Below are 13,530 nucleotides of genomic sequence, written 5' to 3'. Positions count from 1 at the left end.
GCTTCCTATCTAATGGGGGCATAGGTGAAGAGTAGTCCTGTCAAGAGGAGGCCAACAAGGAGAGAAGACTTTCCTGGGCCTGCTTAATGATTTTCTAAAAATGAGGAATTAATGCAGAACAGCTTTCAAGATGGGGCTACTAAAGAGATTCCAAAATGAGAAATCTCTTTCAACTACCAGGTGCTGTGAAGAACATTCTCAAAGTCAGTCGGAGAAGTCACAGAATGAGATCAAGGACTCTCCCTCAGTGATATCCCAAAATATCAAATCGTGTCAAATATGCTAATTATATTTCATTTAAATTCAAAGCTAAAGAAGTTTTAAGTCCTTTTTTAAAGAATTAAAAATAATCTGTTAATTTATCTTCTCTTCATTCTGAACACTACACTGCTCATTGTTCATAAATCTCCACTCACCAAATGACAATTATATCACAGCAACGGCATAAGAACGTCACACAGAGAATATCAGAATATAATTTCCTGAACAAGCTGGACCAGAAGATGAATTAAGAGACTCAGAAATGAAAAATTTCACTTTGCAGTTTGAAAGTACAATCAGAGCCAGTTGACGGAAAGTCTAAGGCAGGACATTGAAGTATGCATTCTGGATGGGGCAGGGTTCTAGTCTATTAATTTCCCATTAACAAATCACAAAGGGTCATTTATTCATTTTCAAGTTCGCCCCTTAACAGCGTGACCTAGTAGAAAGATCATGGGTCAGGGAATAAGAGGATCTGGGTTCTTATCCCGGCTCCGCCACTTGTCTGTTGTGTGAACTCGATGGAGTCATTTCATTTCTCTTTGCCTCAATTCCCTCATCTGCAAAATGGGGATTTAATACCTCACACTCTAGATTGTAAACTCACTGTGGTCAGGGCATGTGTCTACCCACTCAGTTATATTGTTTTTTCCTAAATACAGTGCTCTGAACACAGGAAGTGCTCAAAAAATATGATTGATTGACTGACTGATTTTCAGCTAGTAGAGTGCCAAGGACCAGCTCATCACTCCACCACTTCATTCATTCATTCATTCAATCGTATTTATTCATTCATTCTTTCAATCGTACTTATTTAGCGCTTACTGTGTGCAGAGCACTGTACTAAGCGCTTGGGAAGTACAAGTTGGCAACATATAGAGACGGTCCCTACCCAACAGTGGGCTCACAGTCTAGAAGGGGGAGACAGAGAACAAAACAAAACATATTAACAAAATAAAACAAATAGAATAAATATGTACAAATAAAATAGAGTAATAAATACATACAAACATATACACATATATACAGGTGCTGTGGGGAGGGGAAGGAGGTAAGGCGGGGGGGATGGAGAGGGGGAGGAAGGAGGGGAGCGCTTACTGTGTGCAGAGCACTGCATTAAGCGCTTGGGAAGTACAAGTTGGCAACATATCAATCAATCATATTTATTGAGTGCTTACTGTGTGCAGAGCACTGTACTAAGCGCTTGGGAAGTACAAGCTGGCAACATATAGAGACAGTCCCTACCCAACAGTGGGCTCACAGTCTAAAAGGGGGAGACAAACAACAAAGCAAAACATGTGGACAAGTGTCAAGTCATCAGAACAAATCGAAGTAAAGCTAGATGCATATCATGAGCAAAATAAATGGAATAGTAAATATGTACAAGTAAAATAAATAGAGTAATAACTCTGTACAAACATATATACAGGTGCTGTGGGGAGGAGAAGGAGGTGGGGGGGAGGAGGAAAGGAAAAAGGGGGCTCAGTCTGTGTGACCTTGGACAAGTTACTTCTCTGGGCCTCAGTTCCCTCATCTATAAAATGGGGATTAAGACTGAGAACCCCACAGAGGGAATCTGGTGAAAGAATGACAATGTCAAGGTCCCACCATAAGTACAGAGAGAAGGGGCAAAGTCCTAGGTGTTTTCTGAGACATGTGGTCTGAGGGCTTAGAGACTACACATTTCCTTAAACTTCCACAATTCCTTACCACGGTCAGGAAGTATATGGATGTTTCAAAGGACTCCATACCATACAATTCCATGAATGGAATTGCCAGGACTTAAGTATCCTCTAATGTGCTAATCTACATTCCTAGACCAAATTTAAACTCTAGGGAATCTTCAGATACCAGATAAAAGTCACCTTTTTGCCTTTGTCCTAGAAATTGCATCGATTAATAATATGCAAATTTCTGGATTTCATGTCACAGGAGAACTCTCTTTTTAAGTTGGCTACCAACACTTCAGTCCTCTTCCATTTTCTCAGCAAAAGAAATACAAGAGATCCTGGCCAACCACAGCCTGCCTGAAAAACAGATACCTGGGATAATGTTTAACATCTTCATTGTGAAAATATTGCCAATCCAAAAGAAACCCCAGGGCCCCTCTGGACAGGGGTTGCCTTATTTGCTTGATTCATTCATTCATTCATTCAATCATATTTATTGAGCGCTTACTGTGTGCAGAGCATTCAATCAATCAATCATATTTATTGAGCGCTTACTGTGTGCAGAGCACTGTACTAAGCGCTTGGGAAGTACAAATCGGCATGGTCCCTACCCAACTATGGGCTCACAGTCTAGAAGGGGGAGAAAGACAACAAAACAAAATGGGATTTCTATGATAAGTATATCTATATATCTATATATATATATCTATATATATATCTATATATATCTATACAATTACATTCTTATAGATATACAACATAGAAAGCCCTTTGGATAATTAAAAAGTGTGCAAATTGAAAATATATATATAGTTATATATATTAAACCCAAAGGGGATTTCTATTATATATATATATATATATATTACATATATATATGTATATGGAATTATATTCTTATATATTTATATATACACACATCAAGCACTTAGTACAGTGCTCTGCACACAGTAAGCACTCAATAAATGTGACTGAATGAATAACAGAAATTCCCTTTGGGTTTTATATATATATACATATATATATATATATATATATATATATATATATATATTTGACACGTTGACAGTTTGACAGATCTGCCTTCAAACTAGACACTTGAAAGGAAAGTAATTGAAACTGCTATTACCTTGCCAATTGAGGTTCACGAGGTACTATTCTGGTTTCTCATAGCTGTTACAGGGATGACATTTTCATAAACTTCACTATCATCCTGTTTAAAATGATAAGGGGAAATAAAAGACACACCTGCTCCTCTCTTAGGGTAAGTGTGTCAGCAATGTTTATCCAATGACAATAATAATAATGATTAATGATGGTATTTGTTAAGTGCTTACTATGTGTCAGGCATGAATCCAATCGCTGGAGTAGATACTAGTTAATCACATTGGAAGAATTTAACCCTAATGTCTCCTGATAGAGTGTAAGTTCCTTTTGGGCAGGGAATGCAGCAGCGTGGTTCAGTGTAAAGAGCACAGACTTTGGATTCAGAGGTCATGGGTTCAAATCCCCGCTCTGCCAATTGTCATCTGTGTGACCTTAGGCAAGTCACTTAACTTCTCTGTGCCTCAGTTCCCTCATCTGTAAAATGGGGATTAAAACTGTGAGCCCCCCATGGGACAACCTGATAACCTTGTATCCTCCCCAGCACTTAGAACAGTGCTTTGCACATAGTAAGCACTTAAATACCATCATTATTGTTATTATTATTACCAACTCTGCTGTATTGCACTGCATAGCACAAATAGCTCTATGTGCATATAGCTTTAATTCTATTTGTTCTGATGATTTTGACACCTGTCCACATGTTTTATTGTCTGTCTCCCCCCTCTAGACTGTGAGCCCATTGGTGGGTAGGGACCATCTCTGTATGTTGCCAACTTGTACTTCCCAAGTGCTTAGTACAGTGCTCTGCACACAGTAAGCACTCAATATGATTGAATGAATAGCACAGTGACTGCTAATAATACTAAAACGCTAAATACTAAAAATGTCTCACTAAAACACATTTCCTCATACAAATTTTCCATACATATAAATGTTCATTTTCCCAAAAGATGTTCCCAATATTTCAAGCGTGCCTATTATTTTGACTCGTTTCATAATAAATTTTCTCTGACATTTGGAGAGAAAGCAATTATGATATTTTGCCTGCCTCATTGTAAAAGAGGGATCTGTAAAATAAACAAACACCAGAAATTTGGACTCTAATTTCGATGGAAAATTAACTCTCAAATGAGCAGGCTGTGAGTACAGAAATGTGGATTTTCTTAGATGTCCAGACTGTTTGTAAAACCTTTCTTTTAAAATATCTTAAAACCTAACTCTGTAGCAAGAAGAGACTGAAATCTTGACAGATTGAGAGGAAAAACTGAGGACTTAATGGTAACAGGACAAAATAGAATTAAGGGTTAGGCAGTCAATTAGGAAGGAAAGAGTGAAGAAAATATCTTAGAGTACAGCTATATGTAGAATCTGCAATAGGCACTTGACATTCAAGGTAAGGAATTAATAGCATCCCTGTCCACCAGATATTTACAATCTAATAGGGGAGATGAGGCCGTCAAATATAAATCTGAATTATTATCATTAGTATTATGATATTTTAAAGTACTTATTATATGCCAGACACTGTATTTAGAGCTGGGGTAGATACAAGATATTCAGGCTGGACACAGTTTTTGTCCCATATGGGGTTCACAGTGTACATAGAAGGAGGAGGATTTATTCTCCATTTTTCAGATGAGGAAACTGAGTCCCAGAGAAGTTGAGACTTTTCTAAGATCACACAGCCGGCAAGTTGCAGAGCTAGGATTAGAACTCGTGTCTCCTGACTCCCAGGACAATATTCAGTCATTCATTCATTCAGTCGTATTTATTGAGCGCTTACTATGTGCAGAGCACTGTACTAAGCGCTTGGGAAGTACAAGTTGGCAACATATAGAGACGGTCCCTACCAAACAACGGGCTCACAGTCTAGAAGGGGGAGACAGACAACGAAACAAAACACGTGGACAGGTGTCAAGTCATCAGAACAAATAAAATTAAAGCTAAATGCACATCATTGACAAAATAAATAGTAAATATGTACAAGTAAAATGTAATACTCTTTCCACTAGGCCAAGCTGCTTCCCCATCTGACTGCCTGACAAGTACTGAATCACGGGAAAGGAAGAGTGAATCGTGGATTTTGATGACAGATTGGAGAGCTAGTAAAACTAATCTGGGAAAGGTTTCTGGAGGAGGTGGAACCAGAATAGTGATTAAAGGGCAGAAGTGTATGGGACCCAGGAAATGGTGTGGGGTAAAACAGACAGGATATTTCCAGAAATTTTCCCAAGAAAATGAAAAAAAAATACGAGATTACCATCCCTCCCTATGTAACTGCTCTTCAAATCTGTTTTCCAGAAAGGATAATGTGATGGTGTTACCAGTTTTCGTGCTGTGATTGCTGCTGAAATCTAGTTTGTTTGTTTCCATTACTGCTAATGCCATTTATAACCCATCAGTCCAATAAAATGACATTACAGCAGTAATTTTTGTGCCTAATTACATTCATTTTCTGTAAAATGTTTAGGGCTGTGTTCATCACCAAAGAGCATTTGAAAACCTCTACAGATTTTGACTGCAGTAAAAATGCATCCATTTACTCAGAACAGTGAACACTGCCTGAATTCCACTTTCTTGGTGTAAGATAAAAACTTGTCTTACTTTATAGGTTTTCACCGTACTGTTTCACCAAAATGTGGCAAAGGGAAAAACATGAGCACTGAACAAATGAGTAGTGGATTGTGTTCTAAAGAGCTACTCTTTGGGCACAGATTCTAAGTGAATCAAACTAAACAGAGTGTGGGAGAAATTGGAGCAGTTGGGAACATCAAAAAGCAAACAGATATGTACAGGGGGATTAACCGTAAGACTACTAGATTTTTTTTGTTTTCTAGGCAAGCTGGGGGCTCTAATTGGCTTGTCACTTGGGCGATGGATTAAAAGCCAGCTTTGCAAAAATCTGCTAGAGTTTGAACTAAATGAATTTACACACCTTAATTTGGTTGTACTCACCCCTTGTATTTGGGATTTCATGTACTTGAAATTCATTCGTTCAATCATATTTATTGAGCACTTACTGTGTGCAGAGCACTGTACTAAGCGCTGGGGAAGTGCAAGTCGGCAAATTGATAATTAATTGTAAGCACTCACTCCCCATTCCCAATGTTTCAGAAAACTGCATGACAACAAGGTTTGGGTCAAGTGAACTTTGCTTTTCCATCAGTCATGTGATTCTTTGGGATCAAGCAAACAGTGGCAACATAAAGACATGAAATGAGGGCATATAATCAATTTTGAAAGTATCCTAGACTTCAATTCCAGCAGTGGAATCATAATCCAGTCTACCCCTTAGCCACATTGTAAATTGAGACCTAAAATTTTGTCCTTTTGGCATCCTACACTACCCTATTTTATTTTTCCCCAACGGATCGAATGACAGTAAGGAAGATGCAGAGACAAAGAACTTCGAAACGATGGGATCAGACATCTGAAGACAAGCTAGTTCATCATCGTTATTAATTTCATCCTCAAATCCCCTGTCAAACATAAAGGTCTTAACCTGAGGACTAATGATACTGGTTAAAGAAAAATGTTTTACCATTTAAATATCCATCCATTTTTCTTCCTTGGAGTGCTTTATAATCAAAGAGCAGAATGGGGGATGTCTAATTCAAATTATTTTAAACCCTAGATCCTAGCATTTCTTTCTACTTTATATCTAATGTTCAGATTCTGGATCAAAATGCATTTATTTCTGATCCGATTCTTCTTCTTGGACAAACTATAATAATAATAATAATAATGGCATTTATTAAGCACTTTCTATGTGCAAAGCACTGTTCTAAGCACTGGGGAGGTTACAAGTGATCAGGTTGTCCCACAGCGGCCTCACAGTATTAATCCCCATTTTACAGTTGAGGTAACTGAGGCACAGAGAAGTTAAGTGACTTGCCCAAAGTCATACAGTTGACAAGTGGCGGAGCGGGATTTGAACCCATGACCTCTGACTCCAAAGCCCATGCTCTTTCCACTGAGCCATGCTGCTATCTATGGGGATGTCCAGGAAACCCCTGGCAGTTCCATCTTCTAGAGAATTGGAGTGTCCCGGGACTATGTCTGTTGTTGTATTTTACTCTCCCAAGTGCTTAGTACAGACCCTTGCATGGAGTAAACACATAATAAATACAACTGAATAAATGAATGGTTTAGCTGCTGGCTTTTAATTTCTCTATTTTGTGTATATTATAAACAAGCAAAATTGTTGTACCTGCTGAAGAAAATTGAGCTGATTCATCTAAACCTAAATTAATATAATGTCAAAATGTTAATCATTTACCTTCTTGAAATTTTCCCTCTGCACATGGTTTGCAATTTTGATGGAGGTACAAGATCAGTCAAGGTTGACGTTATCCCATATAAAATCTTCTTTAATTAAAACAATGGTGACAGAGGTCAACTGGGAAAAGAAAGCTCTAAAAAGTGCTTTGATGTCACAGTGATAGAGGCAATTTTAAGAACATGCCAATGAAAGGTGGCAGAAATAGGCTCTCCCTATCCATTTGATCACTGTGGCCAAGAAACCCTTCATGTCCCCCTCGAACATGATTCTATATACTGCTACACAACTTCCTATGTAACAAACTCTCTGTGTTTACAATCTGTTGGGTGAAGTGACCTTTTTTGATCTGGTTGAACCACCCATCAACTTCAAGCTCCAGTGACTCCTGTCTTACTTTCTGTGCATCTTACACTGACCCAAGGAAGATCTAAAAGTAGTAATAAAGTTGTGGGCAGGGAATGTGTCTGTTTATTTTTGTATTGTACTCTCCCTAGCGTTTAGTACAGTCTTCTGCACACAGTAAGCGCTCAATAAATATGACTGAATGAATAATAATTGTGATATTTGTTAAATGCTTACTATATGCCAAGCACTGTACTAAGTACTGGGTTAGGTACAAATAACCAGTTTGGCCCTAGTCCCTGCCCAACATGGGACTCACGGTCCAAATAGTGTGGGGAGAATAAGTATTGAATCCTCATTTTGCAGATGAGGAGCATGACGATGATGTTAAATAACATGCCTAATACCACACAACAACAGGCAAATGGTAAAACCGAGAATGGAACCGAGGTTCTAATTCTCACGTTTGAACTCATTCCATATTGCTTCGCCACCCCATCTCTTGCAAGCTGCAGAAACATTTATTTGAGCCCCTTCATTCACAGGTTGTTGTCCACATTTCTCCCAAAGCATAGAGTGATAAGGCCCTTCTATGTTCGTTCATTCATTCAGTTGTATTTATTGAGCATTTGTTATGTGCAGAGCGCTGTACTAAGCACATGGGAAACTACAGTACAACAATAAAGAGAGACAATACCTGCCCACGGCAAGTTTGGGCTGCATGTCTTCCCTTGAACTCCTCACTTCTCTAAAAACAACAGAATGGTATTTGCTCACTCTGTGCCCAAGTCTAAGTGTTCCTGATTGATCTTTACTACCTTTTTTAATACGGCTTGGTTGGTTATTAGGTGGACTGTATGTAGCATTTCATGAAAGGATTGGGACCTCTTTGGTCTTATTGCATTTTGACTTGTGGCCAGATTCCGTCACCACCTAGTGCAGCTTGGGGGACCTTTCTTCCAATGCTCTTCTTTCAACATCCTTTGTGCTCTCTCCACGTTTCTCCATCACTTTTCTAACCCACCCCTCCGAGTTCTGTTCTTACCACTGCAGGTTGGCTACATTTTCTCCTTTCCCTGGGATAATTCATCCTGGAACTTGGCCAATCCACAGAATCGTGCCTGTTCTTATTCATTACTTAATGTCCAGTAACAGTTTCTTTCAGCGTTTGATTTTTTTGACGAATGGTTTTGAGCCCGCTGAATCATGGTACATATTTTGTCTGAATTAATAGTTATGGATCGAGCTGAGATTTGATTCTCTTCTAAAACAGTTACCACCGGATGCTCTGTTCTGTTTAGCAAGATGGCTTGCTCTCCATAACTTAAGGATCCAAAAATTGGTTTAGTCATATCCCCTTGACAGTTCAGTCATCCAATATCAATTAGGTCACACAATTCTTTAAGTCTTTGTTACATGTTTACACACACACACACACACACACACACACACACACACACACACACACACACACTCCATCTACTTTTATATAACTATTATTTCAAAGAGCTGACGGGTCTTTATAAATATCTGCATGCATTTGTGCATAGATAGCTAACTAGAAATTGATTACATTTGTCTTGTATACTTTCATTTTGATTTCATAGAGTGATACTTCTAAGACGAGCAGTCCCTCTTCACCTTCAGCTTTATTTCATTCTACGCCTCGGTTTTATGGAGATGAATCAATATTCCCCATTTCGTAATTTTTCTATGAAATCAACTGGTGAGATAGCATCAGGCCTGCCTACTTCTGTTATTAAAAAACAAGCTAAGCTGACAGGACACACGCTTCTTTTACTCTAAAGAAAACCTGCCCATCAAACACAGTCAAGCTTTTCTGCTGTTGCATGCCTGATTAGTGATATCTGGGGCTATTTTGTTTTTTTTAAATATAAACCTCAGTTTCTTTTTTTGGTTTGTTTTTTTCTTAATGGCAACTGTTAAGCATTTTGTGCAAGGCACAGTACTGAATTCTGGGGTAGATACAAGCTAAACAGGTTGGACACAAGAATCCTTGATTCATGCTTCCTTATCTTTGCCCCTTTCCCTTTAATTATTCCACCAGTCAAGACCACAGATGGGTAAGGATATAATGAGAATCTGGCCATTGCCTTAATTCATGACTCAAAAGCTATAGCAGCATGGCTCAGTGGAAAGAGACCTGGTTTTGGAGTCAGAGCTCATGGGGTCATATCCCTGCTCTGCCAATTGTCAACTGTGGGACTCTGGGCAAGTCACTTAACTTCTCTGGGCCTCAGTTATCTCATCTGTAAAATGGGGATTAAAACTGTGAGCCCCCCGTGGGACAACCTGATCACCTTGTAACCTCCCCAGAACTTAGAACAGTGCTTCGCACTTAGTAAGTGCTTAAGAAATGCCATTATTATTATTGTTATTTTTATGATAGCCATGCCACCTGTTAAAAACCTCTAAGCAGACCTCAACTTTGAGGCAGATTTCTTTCTGTTAAACAAAGATGGTGTTCTTTATTCCATAGACACCATGTCTCTGTCCTCCGATAGCAAAAAGTATTTAAAAAAAATAAAGGTTTCTTCACTCATGACTAGGATTCTGTGATACCTGTAGGGTTAAGAAGCAGTGTGGCTCAGTGGGAAGATCACAGGCTTGGGAATCAGAGGTCAAGGGTTTGTATCCCTACTCTGCCACTTGCCAGCTGGGTGACTTTGGGCAAGTCACTTAACTTCTTTGTGCCTCAGTTGCCTCATCTGTAAAATGGGGATTAAGACTGTGAGCCCCAGCTGGGACAACTTGATTACCTTGTATCTACCCTAGCACTTAGAACAGTGCTTGGTACATAGTAAGTGCTTAACAAATACCACAATTATTATTATTATTATTAATAAACAAAATGTATTTAGTTGGGGGACATTTCTGGAAAGAGGGTGTGTGTTTGAAAGCTACAGGGGCTGTGGGAGGTTAAAAATGTCTGGGATATTTGTCTCAAACATAAATTCAGAAGAAAGAAATTATGTGCTCCTATTATTTTTGTCTCCTCTCAGGGTCACATATGGAGAGTTTCCAGTATTCTACCAGTCTCGACTATGAGAGGGAGAGTCAAGAAGAGGCATACCCATTCCATTCCTAGCTTGGACAGTGGCTAGCAGCTGGAAGGCGATCTGCTACAAGTCAAAACTCACCCATGCTGGGCAGCAGTGGCACAGGAAAGAATTGAGGGTGGAGACTCAAGTTTACTGCATGGAAGGAGGCAATGGAAAACCACTTCTGTATTTTTACCAAGAAAACTCTCTGGATACACTACCAGAATGACTGCAGATGGAGGGGAGAGAGACACAGCTGAGAGAGATGTGTCCATGGTATCACTATGGGTCTGAGATGTCTCGATAGTCTTTAAACAATGTTTAAACGATGTTCTTTAAACAATGTTCTTTAAAGGACACCCTTATAAACAATTATAAAAAAGTTTCCAAGTAATGCAAAAGTACCAATGTAGACTAAAGACAACTAGCAAAGGTAGCCTTTAAAAATCTGTTTGGCAAAAAAACTACCCAAGCTTCTTTAGCTATAATTTTCAAAGACATATCAATATGTCCTTGAGATAAAGAGAGAGGGAGATTAGGAATGGAGTGAGAAAAGGGGGAGGTGCTGAGCATCTATAAATTAATGGACAGTCTGTAGTCAAGCAATCATACTGATTGAGCACTTACTGGCTGCAAAGCACTCCACTAAGCACTAGGGAGAGTACAATATAACAGAGTTGGTAGACATGTTCCCTGACCCCAAAAACCTTGGGGAAGCAACATGGCTCGGTGGAAAGAAATGGGCTTTGGAGTCAGAGGTCATTGCTTCAAATCTCGGCTCCACCACTTGTCAGCTGTGTGACTCTGGGCAAGTCACTTCACTTCTCTGGGCCTCAGTTACCTCACATGTAAAATGGAGATTAAGACTGTGAGCCCCACGTGGGACAACCTGATCAGCTTGTTAATTCCCCAGGGCTTAGAACAGTGCTTTGCACATAGTAAGCGCTTAATAAATGTCATTATTATTATTATTATTATAGAGGTGGAGATAGACATTTATATAAATACACTATGGATATTTACATAAGTGTTGTGGGGCTGAAGGAGAGATGAATAAAGTGTGTAAATCCAAGTTCATCGGTGACAGAAGGGAGCGGGAGAACAGGAAATGAAGGCTTAGAAGAGGAAGGGCTCTTGGAGATGTGCCTTCGATAAGGCATCGAATCTAAGGAGAATGATCATCTGTTGGCTATGTAGAGAGAGGGTGTTTCTGGCAGGACATTGGTGAGTTTGGCATCGAGGTAGTTGAGATAAAGTACAGTGAGTAGGCTAGCATTTGAGGAGACTAGGGTATGGTTTGGGTTGTACTTGGAAAGCAGTGAGGTATGGTAGGAGATTTTAAGGCTGATGGTAATGAGCTTCTGTTTGATGTGGAGGTGGATGGGCAACCACTGGAGGCTATAGAGGAGTGGAGAAACACAGATTGAAGAATTGGTAAGGTCCCTGAAGAATTTAAGCTCCTTTTGGGGAGGGATACTCTCTACCAATTCTATTACATTGTGCTTTCCCAAGCTCTGAGACCAGTGTTCCATACACAGTGTGTGCCCAATAAATACCACTGATTTTACAAACCATGTTTATGAGTCCAAACTGCTGCTCCCACAGAACAGCGCAACCTTGGACCTTGGAATGCCCTCTCTCTTCATATCTGACAATTACTCTCCCCACCTTCAAAACCTTATTGAAGGCGCATATCCCCCAAGAGGCCTTCCCTGACTAATCCCACCTTTCTTCTTCTCCCACTCTATTCAGTGTCACCTTCACTTGCTCCCTTTATTCAGCCTTCCTCCCAGCCCCACAACACTTATGTACGTATCTGTAATTTTATTTATTTCTATTATCATCTGTCTCCCACTCTAGACTATAATCTTGTTGTGGGCAGGGACTCTCCCAAGTAACTTAGTACAGTGCTCTGGACACACTAAGTGCTGAATAAATATGATTATCTACTCCCTACCATTTTTAATCTGTGGGTAGAAAAAAAGAGTTTGTAACTGGGGAATTTTTATTCCCACTGCTCTCAACAATTGGCAACCCTGGGAGAGAGGCAAGAGGAAGATGGCTCTCTCCATCCTTGAAGGAACTTTCCAAGCTACCTCAAGAGCATTGACACCTTCTTTGGTTTAAAGTCTTGCAAATATTTTGTTAATTTCTCATCAACTAACAAGGATAGCAGTTTAATGATCATATAAATCATGCAGTCATTAACCACATGCTAGGCATTATATCAACACTGTCAAGTTTCCTGTGAAAGTGTGGTTGTACTATGATATATAGGATGTGACCACACTGATTCAATTTCCCTTTATACTTGAAAGTTAAATCATCGTTATAATCATCATCATCCATCATCCCTATCAAACATTTCCTGAACCCCCACTGGGTGTATGACAGTGCATCAGGTGTTCTTGACTGGCCAGTGGGAAAATAGAGCTGCTTACTTGGCAAAATTGTATTAAAAACATCTAAAGAGTCTCAGTACTAAACCAACGGCAAGGGAATTCAAGATAGCAAATTTAATATTGGAGATTGGGGAGAGGATGAGCAAATATGCCATGTTTGCCTCTTGTTTGGGGTCTAATTATTCAACAATTAGGGAAGGTGTGTGATCTACAATCAATCATTCATATTTATTATTATTAATAATAATAATGATAGCATTTGGAGTCAGAGGTCATGGGTTCAAATCCCCACTCTGCCAATTGTCAGCTGTGTGACTTTGGGCAAGTCACTTAACTTCTCTGGGCCTCAGTTACCACATCTGTAAAATGGGGATTAAGACTTTGGGCCCCATGTGGGACGACCG

General features: G+C 39.4%; 1 non-coding gene across 1 annotated transcript; it reads left to right on the top strand.

The window, feature by feature from the left end:
* Positions 1-10,675: 10,675 nt before the first annotated feature.
* On the top strand, positions 10,676-10,813 carry LOC119930265. The gene has a single exon (XR_005451747.1). It is a non-coding gene; the product is annotated as a small nucleolar RNA SNORA7 (small nucleolar RNA).
* The last annotated feature ends 2,717 nt before the right edge of the window (positions 10,814-13,530 follow it).

This window comes from Tachyglossus aculeatus, chromosome 6 (assembly GCF_015852505.1).
Source record: "Tachyglossus aculeatus isolate mTacAcu1 chromosome 6, mTacAcu1.pri, whole genome shotgun sequence".
In the NCBI taxonomy this organism is placed as follows: Eukaryota; Metazoa; Chordata; class Mammalia; order Monotremata; family Tachyglossidae; genus Tachyglossus; species Tachyglossus aculeatus.
The sequence above is the reverse complement of the archived record's forward strand: the minus strand, read 5'-3'. Positions and strand labels throughout refer to the sequence as shown.